The sequence below is a fragment of the Grammomys surdaster genome, unplaced genomic scaffold (assembly GCF_004785775.1).
Source record: "Grammomys surdaster isolate TR1022 unplaced genomic scaffold, NIH_TR_1.0 139, whole genome shotgun sequence".
Taxonomy (NCBI): Eukaryota; Metazoa; Chordata; class Mammalia; order Rodentia; family Muridae; genus Grammomys; species Grammomys surdaster.
The window spans coordinates 13,140,403-13,154,976 of NW_021604597.1; the positions used below are offsets into that span (position 1 = coordinate 13,140,403).

Below are 14,574 nucleotides of genomic sequence, written 5' to 3' on the forward strand. Positions count from 1 at the left end.
CTTTACTTACATACCCTGCTTCCTGTCCTTCCTGCATCCACTCGTTTCCTTTTGACCGTATTATCCATAACAGTCTTCAAATATGTTACCAGAAGTCCCTCTAAAAGTTCTGAAGTTCTTTAAAAATTTAAGATGTATTAGTAGACATCTGTTGTTCCAGTGCCTCAGATAACTAAGGCAGGAGGATTCCTTGATCCCAGAGAGAAGTTCAGGGCTGTGCCACACATAGAGATAGTATGTTCATACCTATGAACAATCAAGCTGGAACTACATAGCAAAACCCTGTCTCTTTAAAGATATTTTTATCTCTACAGCCCTCCCCTATCTAGTCTTTACTCAGCAATGCTATAATGTCTTACAGAGAAAATTCCTCAAAACCTGTCTCTCTGCACTCCTCTCCCTCTAACTCTCTCTTCAATTCATTCCTTCAGGGAGACATCTACAGAAAGGTCACCCACTACCAAGGTCTTTAGGGATCTTTGTCTATAAAATGTTCACCTTTAGATTCCAACTAAAACATTTAGCTTAAGTCACTTTATATTTCAGAATTTTTATTTTGTTGGATTAATCTTTCACTTTCAGAGTCATCATAGAGTATGAGAAGCCTGAATCCCAATCTTTCTAAACATCCACCAAAACAAAGTAAATAAAACCATTTGTAAAACATACCCAAGAACGCTAAACATTGCAGATGAAGACATGGCTTAGGGGATAAGAGCACATACTACTCTTTCAAAGGACTTGAGTCTGATTCCTAGCACCCACATCAGTTGGCTCACGACCATCTGTAACTCTAACTCCAGGGAAATCTTCTGACCTCTTTGGACACCTTTATCACATGCACTCCCCCACACTCATATAAGAACATAATCAAAACAGGAAAAATACTTTTCAAGAAATAATACAATTTTCATATTACATGCAAGTAATAAAGTCTACACCAGCACAGCCAACTTCAGAAAGAGACTACATTCACTTCAGAGAAACCAGAAAAGGAGTTGTGGGGATCCAGGAATGGTATACAAGTCTTTCCCCAAAAGAAAGCATCACATCCAGAAGACTAGTGAACCAAGAGAGCTTACAAAAAGAAATCAAAGATAAAAAGTCAAAACCAAGAGTAAAGTGACTAAGTAAATTTGAAATTCATATTCTTGAGGGAAAAACCAATAAGAAAAGGGGATATTAACAAACTGAAAATGAAATGAAAAAGAACACAAACCTAACAGAAATAGAACACTGAAATAGAAGTTATATTTTAACTATCAAAAGATAATCTTTCACAAACTCAAATATAGTGAAAATCTACATAAAGGGATAATTTTCTTTAAAAAAAAAAAACTATTTCCCTCTGACTCCAATGAAGATTACCTGAAACATTTTCATAGGTAAGAGAAATGGAAACTATTATCCTCCCAGATAAAAATGCTTCTGACTAATGTGTTTTTATCAGGGGAATCCAATCAAATCTTCAGAGAATATATGAGCCCTAAGCTACTTGCACACCATTCGTATTGTTTCAGAGCCTAGAAAGGCATAAACTGCCATCCTTTTTGTGAAGCCAATATAATTCTGGTACCCACACTAGATTTCATAACAGATTAAAAGGAGGTAACTACACACAAACCTTACTCCTGAATGTTGCTCCTAGGTGTGAGTGTATATTCACATGGCACACAAATAAAAGCACTCATACTTGCCGACAGCACACTAACTAGTGAAACTTGTACCAGACATAAAGATGTTTCTTTTCCGAGCATCCTGTTAATGCAATTCATTATTTACCAGACACATAACACAAAAGGAAAAGTGTGCAATTATCTCCAGAAATACGAAAAGGGTCATTGAGATTTTAATACCATTGTGAGTCTTTAGTTCAATAAAATTGAAATTGGCCTGGGGCTCAAGCTCAGTGGCACAGTGCTTGCCTTTGCCAAAGGTTTGATCTCCTGTACTACATAGGAAAATGCTGAAAGAAAGAAATCAATGACTACTTCTGGGTAGGTATACCCATGTGCACATATAAATCCCCCTTATACAAAGCTAGCATCTTACTTAACCTGAAGAAGATACAATGGAAGACGAATATCTCATATGCAAAGACAACAATGGTATAAGGTTTTTACACAATATTTTTTTCTGTAGCTGAAAGAGCTGATTTTTAAGTACGCAGAAAAATGAACATATAAGAATAGAGAGGAAATAGGCCTTCTGCTTTGACCACCATGGAATAACCCACCCAAAACAAAAACGCTGGATGGTATAAATGAAACTGTAGTTTTAAGACTTAACAATTGTATTTCCTGAGAGAAGGAAATCAAATGACAGAGCCCTGTGGTTGCTTCAGCATGATGCCTGAAGATATTTTCCAGACTCTAAAACAAAACAGGAGAATTTACAAAAACAAAAACAAAACCACTGGAAGACATTCAGGGAATTTGAGTTCACCGAACAGGTTACTGAGGAAATGTGAACTGCCTACAAGAACACTTTCTAAGTGCACAGACCTTCTTCCTCTAGTCTTGAGTAATGATTAGAAAGGGTACGTGAGAAAACTACTTAATACCAGGAAGAAGCCATCCTCAGCTATTACTAGAAACAGCCAAAGATCATAGTGTAACTTTAGGGATAACAATTTATTTATTGCATCATAAGACCTGAAACTGTACTTACTGAGAAGCTAACAGACTCTCCTCACTGCTCATTTAGTCCATAACCTTTGCCAGAAAAGTTTGAATTGTTCGCATAGCAAAGAATATCCCCTAAAAAAAATAAAATTTGCAGCTTGTTGTGGTGGTATACACCTATAATCCAGCAATTGGGGAGCAGAAGCCAGAAGAACAGAAGTTCAAGGTCATCCTCAGCTACTTTTGCAAGTTCAAGGCCAGCTTGAGACCCCATTTCAAAAAAGAATGAAGGTAAAAATTCTATTAAAGAAGCTTATTTCTGCGCCAGAGAGGTGGCTGAATGGTTAAGAGCACTTACAAGGGAACTGAGCTCAGTTTCCAGCACCCACATCTACCTGCAACTCTAACTCCAGGGAATCTAACCCTTCTTGACTCCATGAACACACACAAGTAGCATACAGTCATACAGAACACATAAATAAATATTAAACATTTTTTAAGTTATTGCTATGATCCACTTCTATTTACCTTCAATCCAACTGCTTCAATTTATCCTGAGCCAGTGTTCAAATAACCTTACAGATCAGTATGCCTTTCATATCCGGAAAGAGGTAGTCACACCTTGAGCTGCACTATTCCTCCCTGGCTGACTGCCAAAACCCACCACAGTTCAATATTACGACTTTCCCTTCAGTTGTAATTAAGAAGTTAATCTTACATTGAAAACATCGTTACCCAGCAGACTGTAAAACCAACTTAGCTACTGGAATCAATATTGTATTCATAGACAAAGACAAAACTGTCTCCCTGGCTGTCACATCATTACCTAGCTGTCACATCATCAGCCATCAGTCACTGAAAACCAAGCATCTCAACATTATTAAGGTGTCCAGAGCAATGGCTATGAAAGCCACCAGACACATTTCCATTCCCAGTTCATCATGGTAATGGGCTTTGTCTCAGTAACCAAAGAGCCATCTAACCTCAAGAGATGCACTTATAGCTCCTGACTACATGCCAAAGAAGATATATCCATACATTCCTGAGCCTCTTCAGCATCAATCAGTAAGACAAGGGAACTGGGACTGAAGGTACGTCTCAGCTGTTAACAGTGTGCACTGTTCTTGCAGAGGCCCTGAGTTCAATTCCCAGTATCCACATAAGGTTGCCCACAACCACCTATAACTCCAGCTCCAATGGAACTGTCATAGTCTCTGGCTTTCTGGGGCATCTGCACTCCTGTGTAATACACAGAGAAAGACACACACATGTAAGCTTTAAGAAGAGGTTGGAACTTCCGATTCTTTCCACACTAGTAGATCAAGGTCCCACTGTTCTTTCCCTTATTTAATTTGGAAAGTTCTCTAAATTAGACTCATTACCTATAGCCACAGATGGGAAAGCCACACTAGAATCTAGCTGAAGGATCCACACTTGTCTGACAAATGCTGTTCACTGTCTGTGGCAGCCACTTCACTAACAGGGGTACACATGAAGTCAAACATTCCCAATCCAGCGTACCCATAACTACCTGGATCCTCGAGCTAGGGGAACTGAATTTCTGAAGTCTACGGCTTCTTTTGCCAACCCATTCTTTCACTGAGCTGACTCTCAGAGAAAATTCTGAAGAGCTGAGTGCGGCAGAAATGGAAGGTATCTGAAACTGAGATGACAACAGTATTAAGGTCAAGGCTTTCTCTAGCTAGCTAGCCATCGTGGGTCCCGCACAGCAAGGCTGGAAACCCACAGTGGATCCAGTGCTAAGCTGAAGAGCTAGAATTGACAGAGGAAGAGAGCTATTTCCACCTCTCAGGAGATACATGTCCTAACACTGAAGAGATCTAACTGCATCTGCACGTCAACACTAGCTAACTTATTTCCACTCCTACATGGTTGGAAACAATCCTACACATTTTCTCTTATCCGTCTCTTGAGTTTTGCCTCATCTTTTGTACATTTAGATTTTTGCATTTGTCAAAAGAAAATCAACAGGCCCCTTTTAAAACGAATCCCTTGTTGGAAAAGAAATTGGCAATTTTCCTTTCCTTGTGTACCTTTGGATGAGTGACCTCCCTGGGGTGACTTCATAGGTAATTGAATTTCTTATGAAATTTACTGAATAAAAAGGTCTGGTGTGCTCTGAAAAAGCATCCCATATAACCAGATCCTTGCCTGACAGTCTAAAGCCAGATGGAGAGCTGCCATATTGGAGAATAGTGAATATCACCCACAGTGGGGCGTGGGGGATAGCTTCAAACATTGTACCAGAAACACTGGTTAATCAAACTTTTCTACAACCATATAGGTCACACAGTACAACCTAGTTAATTCCTAGCTAAGGAACTAAAGGCCCTCAATTCAATTACTGGGTTCAGGCCGAGAAAGGCTGATAGAGCCTCAGGTCAGAAACTCCTCATTTGGTGCAGAAGCAGGTCCATCTTAGAATATGAGGAAGGCTTTAGTCAGCCCATCATGAAGATGTAGTGTAGCTAAGAAGGAGTCTCGAAGGCTAGAAGTTAGTTAGCGAAGTCAGCTTGCATTCAGGTTCTGAGTCTGGGCTCTAAGTTTTATTACTGGACTCCTCCAAAGCTAGCCCTTCACCTGCTAAATCAAATCCCTTAGTGTCTGTTTCTTCCCATATCTGAAAAAGAACATGCTTTAATGCAGAAAACGTAAAGGGAGGAGGGGTAACACCATCTGTATTTGCTATTAATAAACACATCCCCAGACCACCTAAACAAAGGAGAAAGACGGCATGTGTCCAGCATATCCGCCACACCTGGCTTTTCTGACTTTTGTTTGTTATTTGCCATCATTTTCCAAAACAATAAAGACAACCTACAAAGATGGGAAAAAAACTGAGTGAAGACAAACATATTTAGGTTGAATTGCACTTTTGAGATGTTCCATAACTAAGCCAAGGCCACTCAGGGATCCAGCTGACAACGATTCCACCATGTGATTCCCAGACATGGAACTCCGGGCACCAAGCTTGATGACCTGTGCTTTTACCCACTTAGCCATCTTGCCAGAGCATCTGAGGAGCCAGTCTTGAGAAGCAAGCACTTCCTCCTCCTTCCTGGGCTGCCCTCAATCTGAGGCGTGTACATATATAAGGTTAGCAAGGACTTTACAGCCTGGTAATGTAGAAAACCTTGCATAAATGAGCAGAAGCTGAAGGGAAAACACAATATCCTGAGCTGGGGCTGCAGCCTTCTGCTTCCTGAGAGGGAAGACCCATCACCTGCACAATCCAGAAAAACTTCCTGAAGCTTCTGACTGGACAAGCTCACAATAGGGACAGGCATTGGAATTGGAGAAACTACATCTAGGATTTTAAAACTACATGTACAAGCCTAATCTACATATGTATTTGATCTTCCATCGAAAACTAAAAGAGTTAACAGCAATGGAGAAAGCATTGCACCCAATTCCCTTAGCCCCAACAAGAACTCTGTTGATTATCTTTGCCCTCTGTGTTTATGTCTGCTTCATCCACACATCTTTTCTTTTTCCAGTGGCTAAAAGATATACTAAACCTTTGCTTCCAATAGAAAATCCTCAGTGTTTCACCGAGAAACAATCACTGAGCATAAACTCCATGTAGGGCACTGCTGTAGACTTAGAAACATGAAATGGAATTAAACATCATTCCTGTTCTGCCAGTTTCTCATGGATAATAACACTCTAGGAAGAATGTCTGACACACATTGTTGTCTTCGATCCTTATAAAAGCTAACTGCACAACATAAAAAGACAAGAAAAAACTACCATAGTGTTTACTGAGCAGCTCTGCAAAAGCAGGTCTTCCATAACCTGTGATTTAATCCATTTAGACAACTGCCTCTCTGGCTACATTTGGGGAACAAACAATGTGAATAGAAAAGTAGATCTTGACCCAGTTCTAGCAGTAGTTAATTGTCAAAACCTTTTTCATCTGTTCCTACCCCGCACCCCCCACCATGTGCTGGACAAAGGGGAAGAGGCTCTGTTTCAGATATTAATGTCCACATAAATACTATCTCCAGGGCTCGGGCATCATTTCCACGGTAAAATGTGTGCAGCACAAGCTTGGGGACATAACTTTGGATTCCTAAGCACCCATGTGAAAACCTTGGGACAGAGGCTATGTCTGCAACCCCAGCACTAGGAGGTGGGGGCAGAAGGGTCCTAAGGGCTTGCTTGGCAGGCAATCTAGCCAGTTGGTAAGTCCCACATTCAGCAAGAAATGGTCTCAAAAACTGAGGTGAAAGGTAATAGAAGAAGACTTTTGGTCTCCACATTCACAAACACATACAGCAACACACACATACACAGCAACACACAATTAGAACCCCTTAGCAAAACTGTATCTCTAGAAAGTTAGGAAATCTGCACATTCCTTGGTATCTTCTCCCACTAAACTGTGCCTGCCTTAATCAAGCAGGGGCTGGGGATTATTTATCATTGGTGCCCAATATAGTATATGACACAGCTCCTAGTGAGTTAGTAAAGGTTAGCTCAGTGAACATCCTTTTCATCATCTGTCTTACTACCTCTGCGTGCTAAATCTTAACCTTGTACTGTTGGTTGATACAAGTTCTCAGTTTGCCCAACATTAGATGAAGAATTATCAAGTTTTTCCCACTATTGTTTTGACTCTTGTATGCCCAAACTAGCAAAATTCAGGCTGCATGAATACAGAAGCAAAGGTTATCAAGACAATGCACTTGTAATACAAAAGCTTGCCTCAGTCACCTGGTTTTTTACTCTGCATTTTACGCCTGCCATAATCACTACTTAATAGTCACCAACCTTAATGAGCTGAACAGTGATGTACCATGCAGTCTGAGAACTGTTTCACTTGCAAAACTAAGGCAGAGCAAGTGCTTAGGCACTCAACGAATCTGGCAGAGCCAACACGGTAGAAGGGATTCGGCTGTGGTTGTTGAACTCAGATGCCTGATTATCTTGGCTACTTGGCTATTCAGAGCACAGTGAATTCACAGTGCTCAGTCACACCAGTGAGAAACATCTTTTTATTGAAATTGTCTCCCAGCTGTATAATGTCTGAGGTCCAAAAAGACATTTTAGCCCTTCATAGAGATTCCCCAAGCTGTATCTCAGACATTGCCCTAAAGACCAAGCCCATAAAACCTCACACACTTGTGTCTAATACAAAGCCTAGCAAATGCTTTTTTGTAAAAAACCAGAAAACCAGTGCTCTAGGAGGGCCAGCCTATACAGTCCCTATGGCAATCAACCAGCTGTGAATGTAGAGCAAAAACAGCCATAGAAAATGTGTTCACTATTAAACATGGCTATGTCCCAATAAAACATTTTATAAAATTGCCAGCTGGCCAAATTTGACTTACAAGACATTGTTAGCCTACCTGGTCAGTGTTATCAGTCAAGTGTACAAATTGTAAAAATCATGGGATGACTAGATAGGTCTGTGGTTAAGAACATTTGCAGCCCTTGTAGAGGACCTGGCTTCCATTTCCAGCACCCAGACAGCAACTTAAAGCCATCTACAATAACTCTGGTTCCAGGCGATCAATGACCTTCTTCTGATCCTCAAAGTCACCAGGCACACACATGAGGTACACATATAGATGTGCAGGCAAACACTCATATACAAATAAATCTTTTAAAGAATACATAAAATAATGAAACGTGTAAACAAAGCTCCTTGTGTTCATGTAACACTTCACAGTTTACGAAGCTTGCTTAGGTACACTGGCTCAAACTATACACTATTATGTACTCAAACTGCTTTGCACACTGATTCACACTTGTCCTTTGAAGCCAACAGATAAATGATGACGTAATAGGGTTGTTTATCTGAGACTGAAGCAAGGATCTGGGCTTCTGCCTTCAAGACAGAGAGTATTGCACGTTTATAAAATTTATTTTCTCTTCTCCAAGGTTCAGAGCCAGATTATATTTCCCAGATATTTTCTCCAGTTGGGTATAGCCAGCTATCTTAGTGATTTTTCCATTGCTATAGCAAAACATCATGACCAAGGCAAGTTATTAAAAAAAAGCATTTATGAACTTATGGTTTCAGAGGATTGGAGTCCATGATGCAAAGGCATCACAGCAGAAACAACTTGCCAGCTCACATTTGAATCCACAAGCAAAAACCTGAGAGGGGCACAGTAGGAAGAGCCCTCTTTTAATGGGGCCACAACTCCTCATTGTTTCCAGTTTCATGGACTGGGAACTAAGTATTCAAACATAGGAGCCCGGCGGGGAATGGGGGAGGGGGGAGTTGGAGATGATCATCATTTCAACTATCACAGCATATGATTATGTTCTGGACAGTAGAATTGAGTCTTGCTCATTAAAATTTCTTCATTAAAATCTGTGTTTGTGATCTTCTATTGCCTTTTGCTTTGCAGTTGGCTGAAAATACATGCCTCTAGGCTATGCCTAACTGGGTCATATGAAGGCTTCAGTAGAGTCATAAAATAGTAGGAATCTGGGCCCCTGATTTACCATGTTGGAAAAACTACCCCACTCAGAACACCTGCACCAGAACGTTAACATAGTAAGAAGCTGGTACCTGGCCACGTAACACAGAGCCTTATCTAGAACAGCATTACTTTGGTATGCCCAGTCCCAGTGCTGCTTGCGTGCAACCAGCAGAGCATGGGGAAAGGAGTTAACACAGCAATCAAGAAAAAAGACTTGTAGACTTTAGAAGACTAAATAATCGGGTTGACACATGAAAGCGAGCTCCCCGACTAGTGATGCTGTTCTGCAAAGTTTTAGAACCTTTAGGGAACAAAGCCTTGCTGGAGGAAGGGGGCTACTAGACGCAAGCCTTGAGATTTTATAGCCAAACCCCATACCCTGTCCTCTCTCTGCTTTCTGACTGCAGATACAATAGGATCGCAGTCTCACATTCCTGCAGCCATGGCTCCCTCGCCATGGACTGTATTTCCTCAAAGTATACACCAAAATAAGCCCTTCCTCCCCTAACATTGCCTCTTGTTAGGTGTTTGGTCAACATAGTGAGACAAGTCACCTAATTGTCACCTAATTCCCACACACCCAACTTAAGGAAAAGGCCAGAACCAGGGAGAGACCATCCCTAGAGTCTCAGAATCATGCTGGCATAATCAGAGAAGACCTGTGAGCTAGGAAGAAATTGTTATTTCTGTGTGATGAATCTTTAAAAGATTTTAGTTTCAAGAATTAGTATAGCCTAATTATGTATATAAAGAAATATGGATCGGCCTTTTCTGTCTGGACAGGAGACAGGCGGCTGCGAGCAGCCGGCGTGCTCCGATCGGTCAGAGCTAACCGCTACCAGGCGGGCTGCCGCAGCCGGCACACCCCCGGTCGAGCGAAGATGGTGGGCCGGAACGGTGCCATCCCTGTTCATTGGGTACTGCATCTACTTCGACCGCAAAAGGCGGAGTGACCCCAACTTCAAGAACAGGCTTCGAGAACAAAGAAAGAACCAGAATCTTGCTAAGGAGAAAGCCGGGCTTTCCAAGTTACCTGACTTGAAAGATGCTGAAGCTGTTCAGAAATTCTTCCTTGAAGAGATACAGCTCGGTGAGGGGTTACTAGCACAAGGTGACTATGAGAAAGGTGTGAACCACCTGACAAATACCATTGCTGTGTGTGGACAGCCTCAGCAGCTGCTGCGAGTGTTACAGCAGACTCTTCCACCACCAGTGTTCCAGATGCTTCTGACCAAGCTTCCAACCATTAGTCAGAGAATTGTAAGTGCTCAGAGCTTGGCTGAAGATGATGCAGAATGAGCCAGATACCAACATGATGAAATCTCACTAAAAATAATTTAACAGTTAGCTTGGACACTGATCAGCTCTGGGGGAATAAGGGCAAATTGTGCTTGTCATGAACTGTCCCACACTGACATCTGCCAAAGTGAATGTGAACTTTGGTAGATCCATTGTCTGTTCTATTTATTTTTCCAGTGAAAAGTATTTTGATAGAGCTTTTCATTTTATAAATACATTGAGTTAACCAAAATATCATGGATTTCATTTGTTCATAAGACATACAATTCAAATGTAAATACAGTAGAGTATTACTTAGAAATTCCTAGTGATTTTAAAAGATTGGGAAAGAATATGAGGACTAGTTAAATAATGCACATTTTAAAGACTAGAACATTTTATTGTGTGTTGTAAAATTGGGTAGAAACTTGTGTTTGTGAAAACTGAGCATTAAAGCATTACAGAGACCGTTTCTGTTTACTTTTTAAAAAAAGAAAAAAAGAAATATGGAGAAACATACCAGTATTAATTCAAGGTTCAATTAGTATTGTAATAGTAATGTAAAACTTTTCTTTTTCTTTTTTTTCTATTATGTTGCTGCTCACTTGTTTTGTTTTGTGTTCAAGACAGGATTTCTCTGTGTAGTCCTGGCAGTCCTGGAACTCTATAGACCAACCTGACCTCGATCTCACAGAGATCTGCCTGCCTCTGCCTGCTGAGTGCTGGCATTAAAGGCTATACCACCACTGCCCTGTAATAGACTCTGAACTTTATCTTTTAGCACCAAAAAAATGGAATTTTGGTGTAATATTGTCCACTGAATACAGGCATAGGCACTTTCTCTCATCAGTCTGCATCTCTACGTCACCCTGAGCATCTGCATCCCTTTCCATAATATGGATGTGCTGACACTGCTAAAAACCAGTTGTCCATTAAGGTCACTACCTTTTTTCTTGCTATTACAAAAGTTATTTCAATAAACTTTCTCAAATATATCTGGCTGGAAGTGTGTAAGTACTTTTATAAGACAAATTGGCAGAATCTAGAACTACTGGACAAAAGGCCTATCAAACTACTCTCCAGACAGGTGAGTCTAATCCAGACTAGCAGAGTGTTCAAGTGCCTATGTCCCCATATCTTTGTTGACATCATCACTTTTTAGAACTCTCTTGCCAACCTCATAAAGCAGCATAACCTATTTCTCATCTCAGTGGTACAGCTGGAACACAGATCCTGCACACTAAGCAAGGGTTCTACCACTGAGTTACATCTTCTTCCTTCCTTTCATTTGGAAAGCACAGTGAAAGTCCATCACCCTGAAAATGCCCAATTCTATCTGAAACCACAGTTAAACTATTTTGTAGTCTGCTCCCCTTGCATCTTTTAATGAACATTCTCTCTGTTTAAACCATAGTAGATCTTGAAAGTATTATCTCTAACAAGGTTACCTGTATTTAATGTATACAAATAGGCTAAGTGATGAAATGCAGAATAACCGGTGTGTTTCAAAGACTTCACATGAGAGCAGTTGGTACAAATGATAAGACATTGACTCTCCTCACGGGGAACTGAGCACTGTGGAATGAGACAGGATTATCAGATCTGAAGGGGTAATCTGTTTCTGTGTTTATGTATTCTAAGTAATATCCTGTGTGCTAATGAAACTCCATCAAGGCTTTCATTTACTGCTTCCTTAGAGTTGTTCCCTACCTCTCTCACATGCTTGACGTATTTCTGGTTTGGGTTACATCATAGGTTGTAGGCTGAACAAAGGCACACAAGTAGACCTGATGCCAGTTGTCAAGACTAAAAGAAGAGATGAAACACTGACAATGCTGTAAATGCAGAGGACAGATGCCAAAAGCAACAGCCTATGCTGCTGATGGAAGGAGGTGATATTTCCTGATGGACTATGCACTGAGCACTGGGCAAGGAAGAGTGCTCACCTAAGGCCCTGGGTTCTAACACACACACACACACACACACACACACACACACCATAAAAGTCATACCACTCAGTGAATACAAAGAGAATGTCAGTCAGGATGCAACACTATTGCAACAGTTATCAACTGGGAGATTTCTTCATATTGTTGCTGCGTGATTTGAATAAGAATCAAATTTAATGCTTGATCCCCAGTTAGTGACACTGTTTGAGATGGACTAGGAGGTGTGGGCTTGTTGGAGTAGGTGTGGTCTTCTTTGAATAGGTGTGTCAATGGGAGTGGGCTTAGAGGATCCAGTTAGAGTGTCTGTCTCGGTGTCTCTCTGTGTCTCTCTGTGTCTCTCTGTGTCTCTCTCTATGTCTCTGTCTCTCTCTGTCTCTCTCTGTCTCTCTCTTTGTCTCTCTTTCTCTGTCACCCTCTCTGTCTTTCTCTCTGTCTCTACCTCTCTCTCTGTCTCTCTCCTCCTCCTCCTCCTCCTCCTCCTCCTCCTCCTCCTCCTCCTCTTCCTCTTCCTCCTCTTCCTCCTCTTCTTCCTCCTCCTCCTCTTGTGGATTAGGATGTAAAGCTCTAAACTACCATCCCACTGCCTGGTTGTCTGCTTCCCACCACAATGATCATGAACTGACGCTCTAAGACTATAAGCAAGCCCCTAATTAAACAATTTCTTTTACAAGGGTTCCTTGGTCATGGTGTTTCTTCACAGCAATAGAACAGTAACTAGACAGTTGTTCTCCATGAACTTCAGGGCTTCTGCCTAGCCTACCAATATATTTTGTTATTAATTATACACAGCCTAAGAACAACAACAGGTTCCAAGGTCTTAACAGTTAACTCAGGTCAAAGCATGGGTGGCACCAACTACTGAGCAGCAGTTTTTGTAAACCAAATGTCATTAAGCTTACCTTCTATGACAAAATAATACGGATTGTGAAAAATTGGTGAAAAGGCCAAAGCAAAAATTAGAAATATCCACATAAAAGAGATCATAAAACAAGAATACGGATGCCCGGAAAGCAGAAAGAAATACAGACATGGAAAGATGGGGTGGCTTCAGTCTGCATTTACCATTCTTCCTTTATCCCCTTCTGCATAGATTACTTTCATTCACTGCTTCTTTGAGAAGCAGGCATTTACGAGTTTAAGCAGATAAGAGAATATGAAAGGAGTTGTGAATGACTGCAAACTAGAACACACTCAAACAAAAAGAGGTGGCCAAACATTTTGAAAATTAAGAGGTAAATATCTGAGCCACAACTCCTTTCCTGAACACCCACAGCACCATGCATTCTGTCCCTTACTCAGTGTCCTCGAACTGCCTCCCCTGGTTTTCCTATCTCATGGAGTATAACTTCAAATATTTGGAGTGAAATAATGATTTTTTTTAAAAAAAGATAGATTTTAAAAGACACAAGAGGATTGATAAACTTAGAGAAACAAGATCAAAGAGAAATCAAGTGAATACGTGACAAAGTCCTCTCCAAATAGCTGCCCTCACAGTGGTTCTTTGCTTCTCTACTAATTTCTGAATCTACACTTTAGTAGGGATGAGACAGGCCCTGCTTACACAGTCTCTCAGGTTTTATCTTTGTATACTTCCCCTGGAAAAACACACAACGCACACATCTTAAAGAATACAACAAGCAACAGGTCACTGGATTAGGCAAAAACTTTTTGTCACACATATCTATAACCATGACATAAGTCTTTAAACAGATCAATAGAAGCAATCATTTGCCATACTTCAAAGTGACAGCTGAAGTAACTCTAGCTCACTCCAGGTAGCTCCTGTTCTGTTGACTTGTAATTAGAGAAGGAATGGATCATTTGTCAAAGCCTCAACGACTAGGGTTCATGGCCCTGATACACCCAGACCAATTTCTCCAGTCAGCTGCAGGGTCCTTTCTCTGGCTTTTGCCTCTGCTCTTCCCTGCACTTTCAGATCTTATTTCCTGAAGTACTACGTTAATATCATCTGTTTATTCCAAAGCTTATCACCCTCACTTTTTATCCTTTAAAGACATCTAATGTCCTCAAAGGGATACAAAAAGCCCCACACCTCTCTCCCACCTTACTTATTCTTATCCCACTGTTTTCCTGCACAGTAACTCTATCTATGCAACCTGCTATTTGCTTTCTGTCTCTCATTCATTAACAAATGCACTTATTCAAAAAAAATAACAAGGAATCCTATGGCAATGGGGAGAAAGGCATCCACAAAAAGAACTGAGATGCCATTACTGAGATAGTGGAGAGCTCTTTTTCATGGTG

General features: G+C 40.8%; 1 protein-coding gene and 1 pseudogene across 3 annotated transcripts in view; one reads left to right on the forward strand and one right to left on the reverse strand.

Annotated features, from left to right (window-relative positions):
- Plch1 (phospholipase C eta 1) overlaps window positions 1-14,574 on the reverse strand; it is a 184,820-nt gene that overhangs the window by 142,646 nt on the left and 27,600 nt on the right. The window lies entirely within an intron of this gene.
- LOC114617984 lies at window positions 9,839-10,381 on the forward strand (annotated as a pseudogene).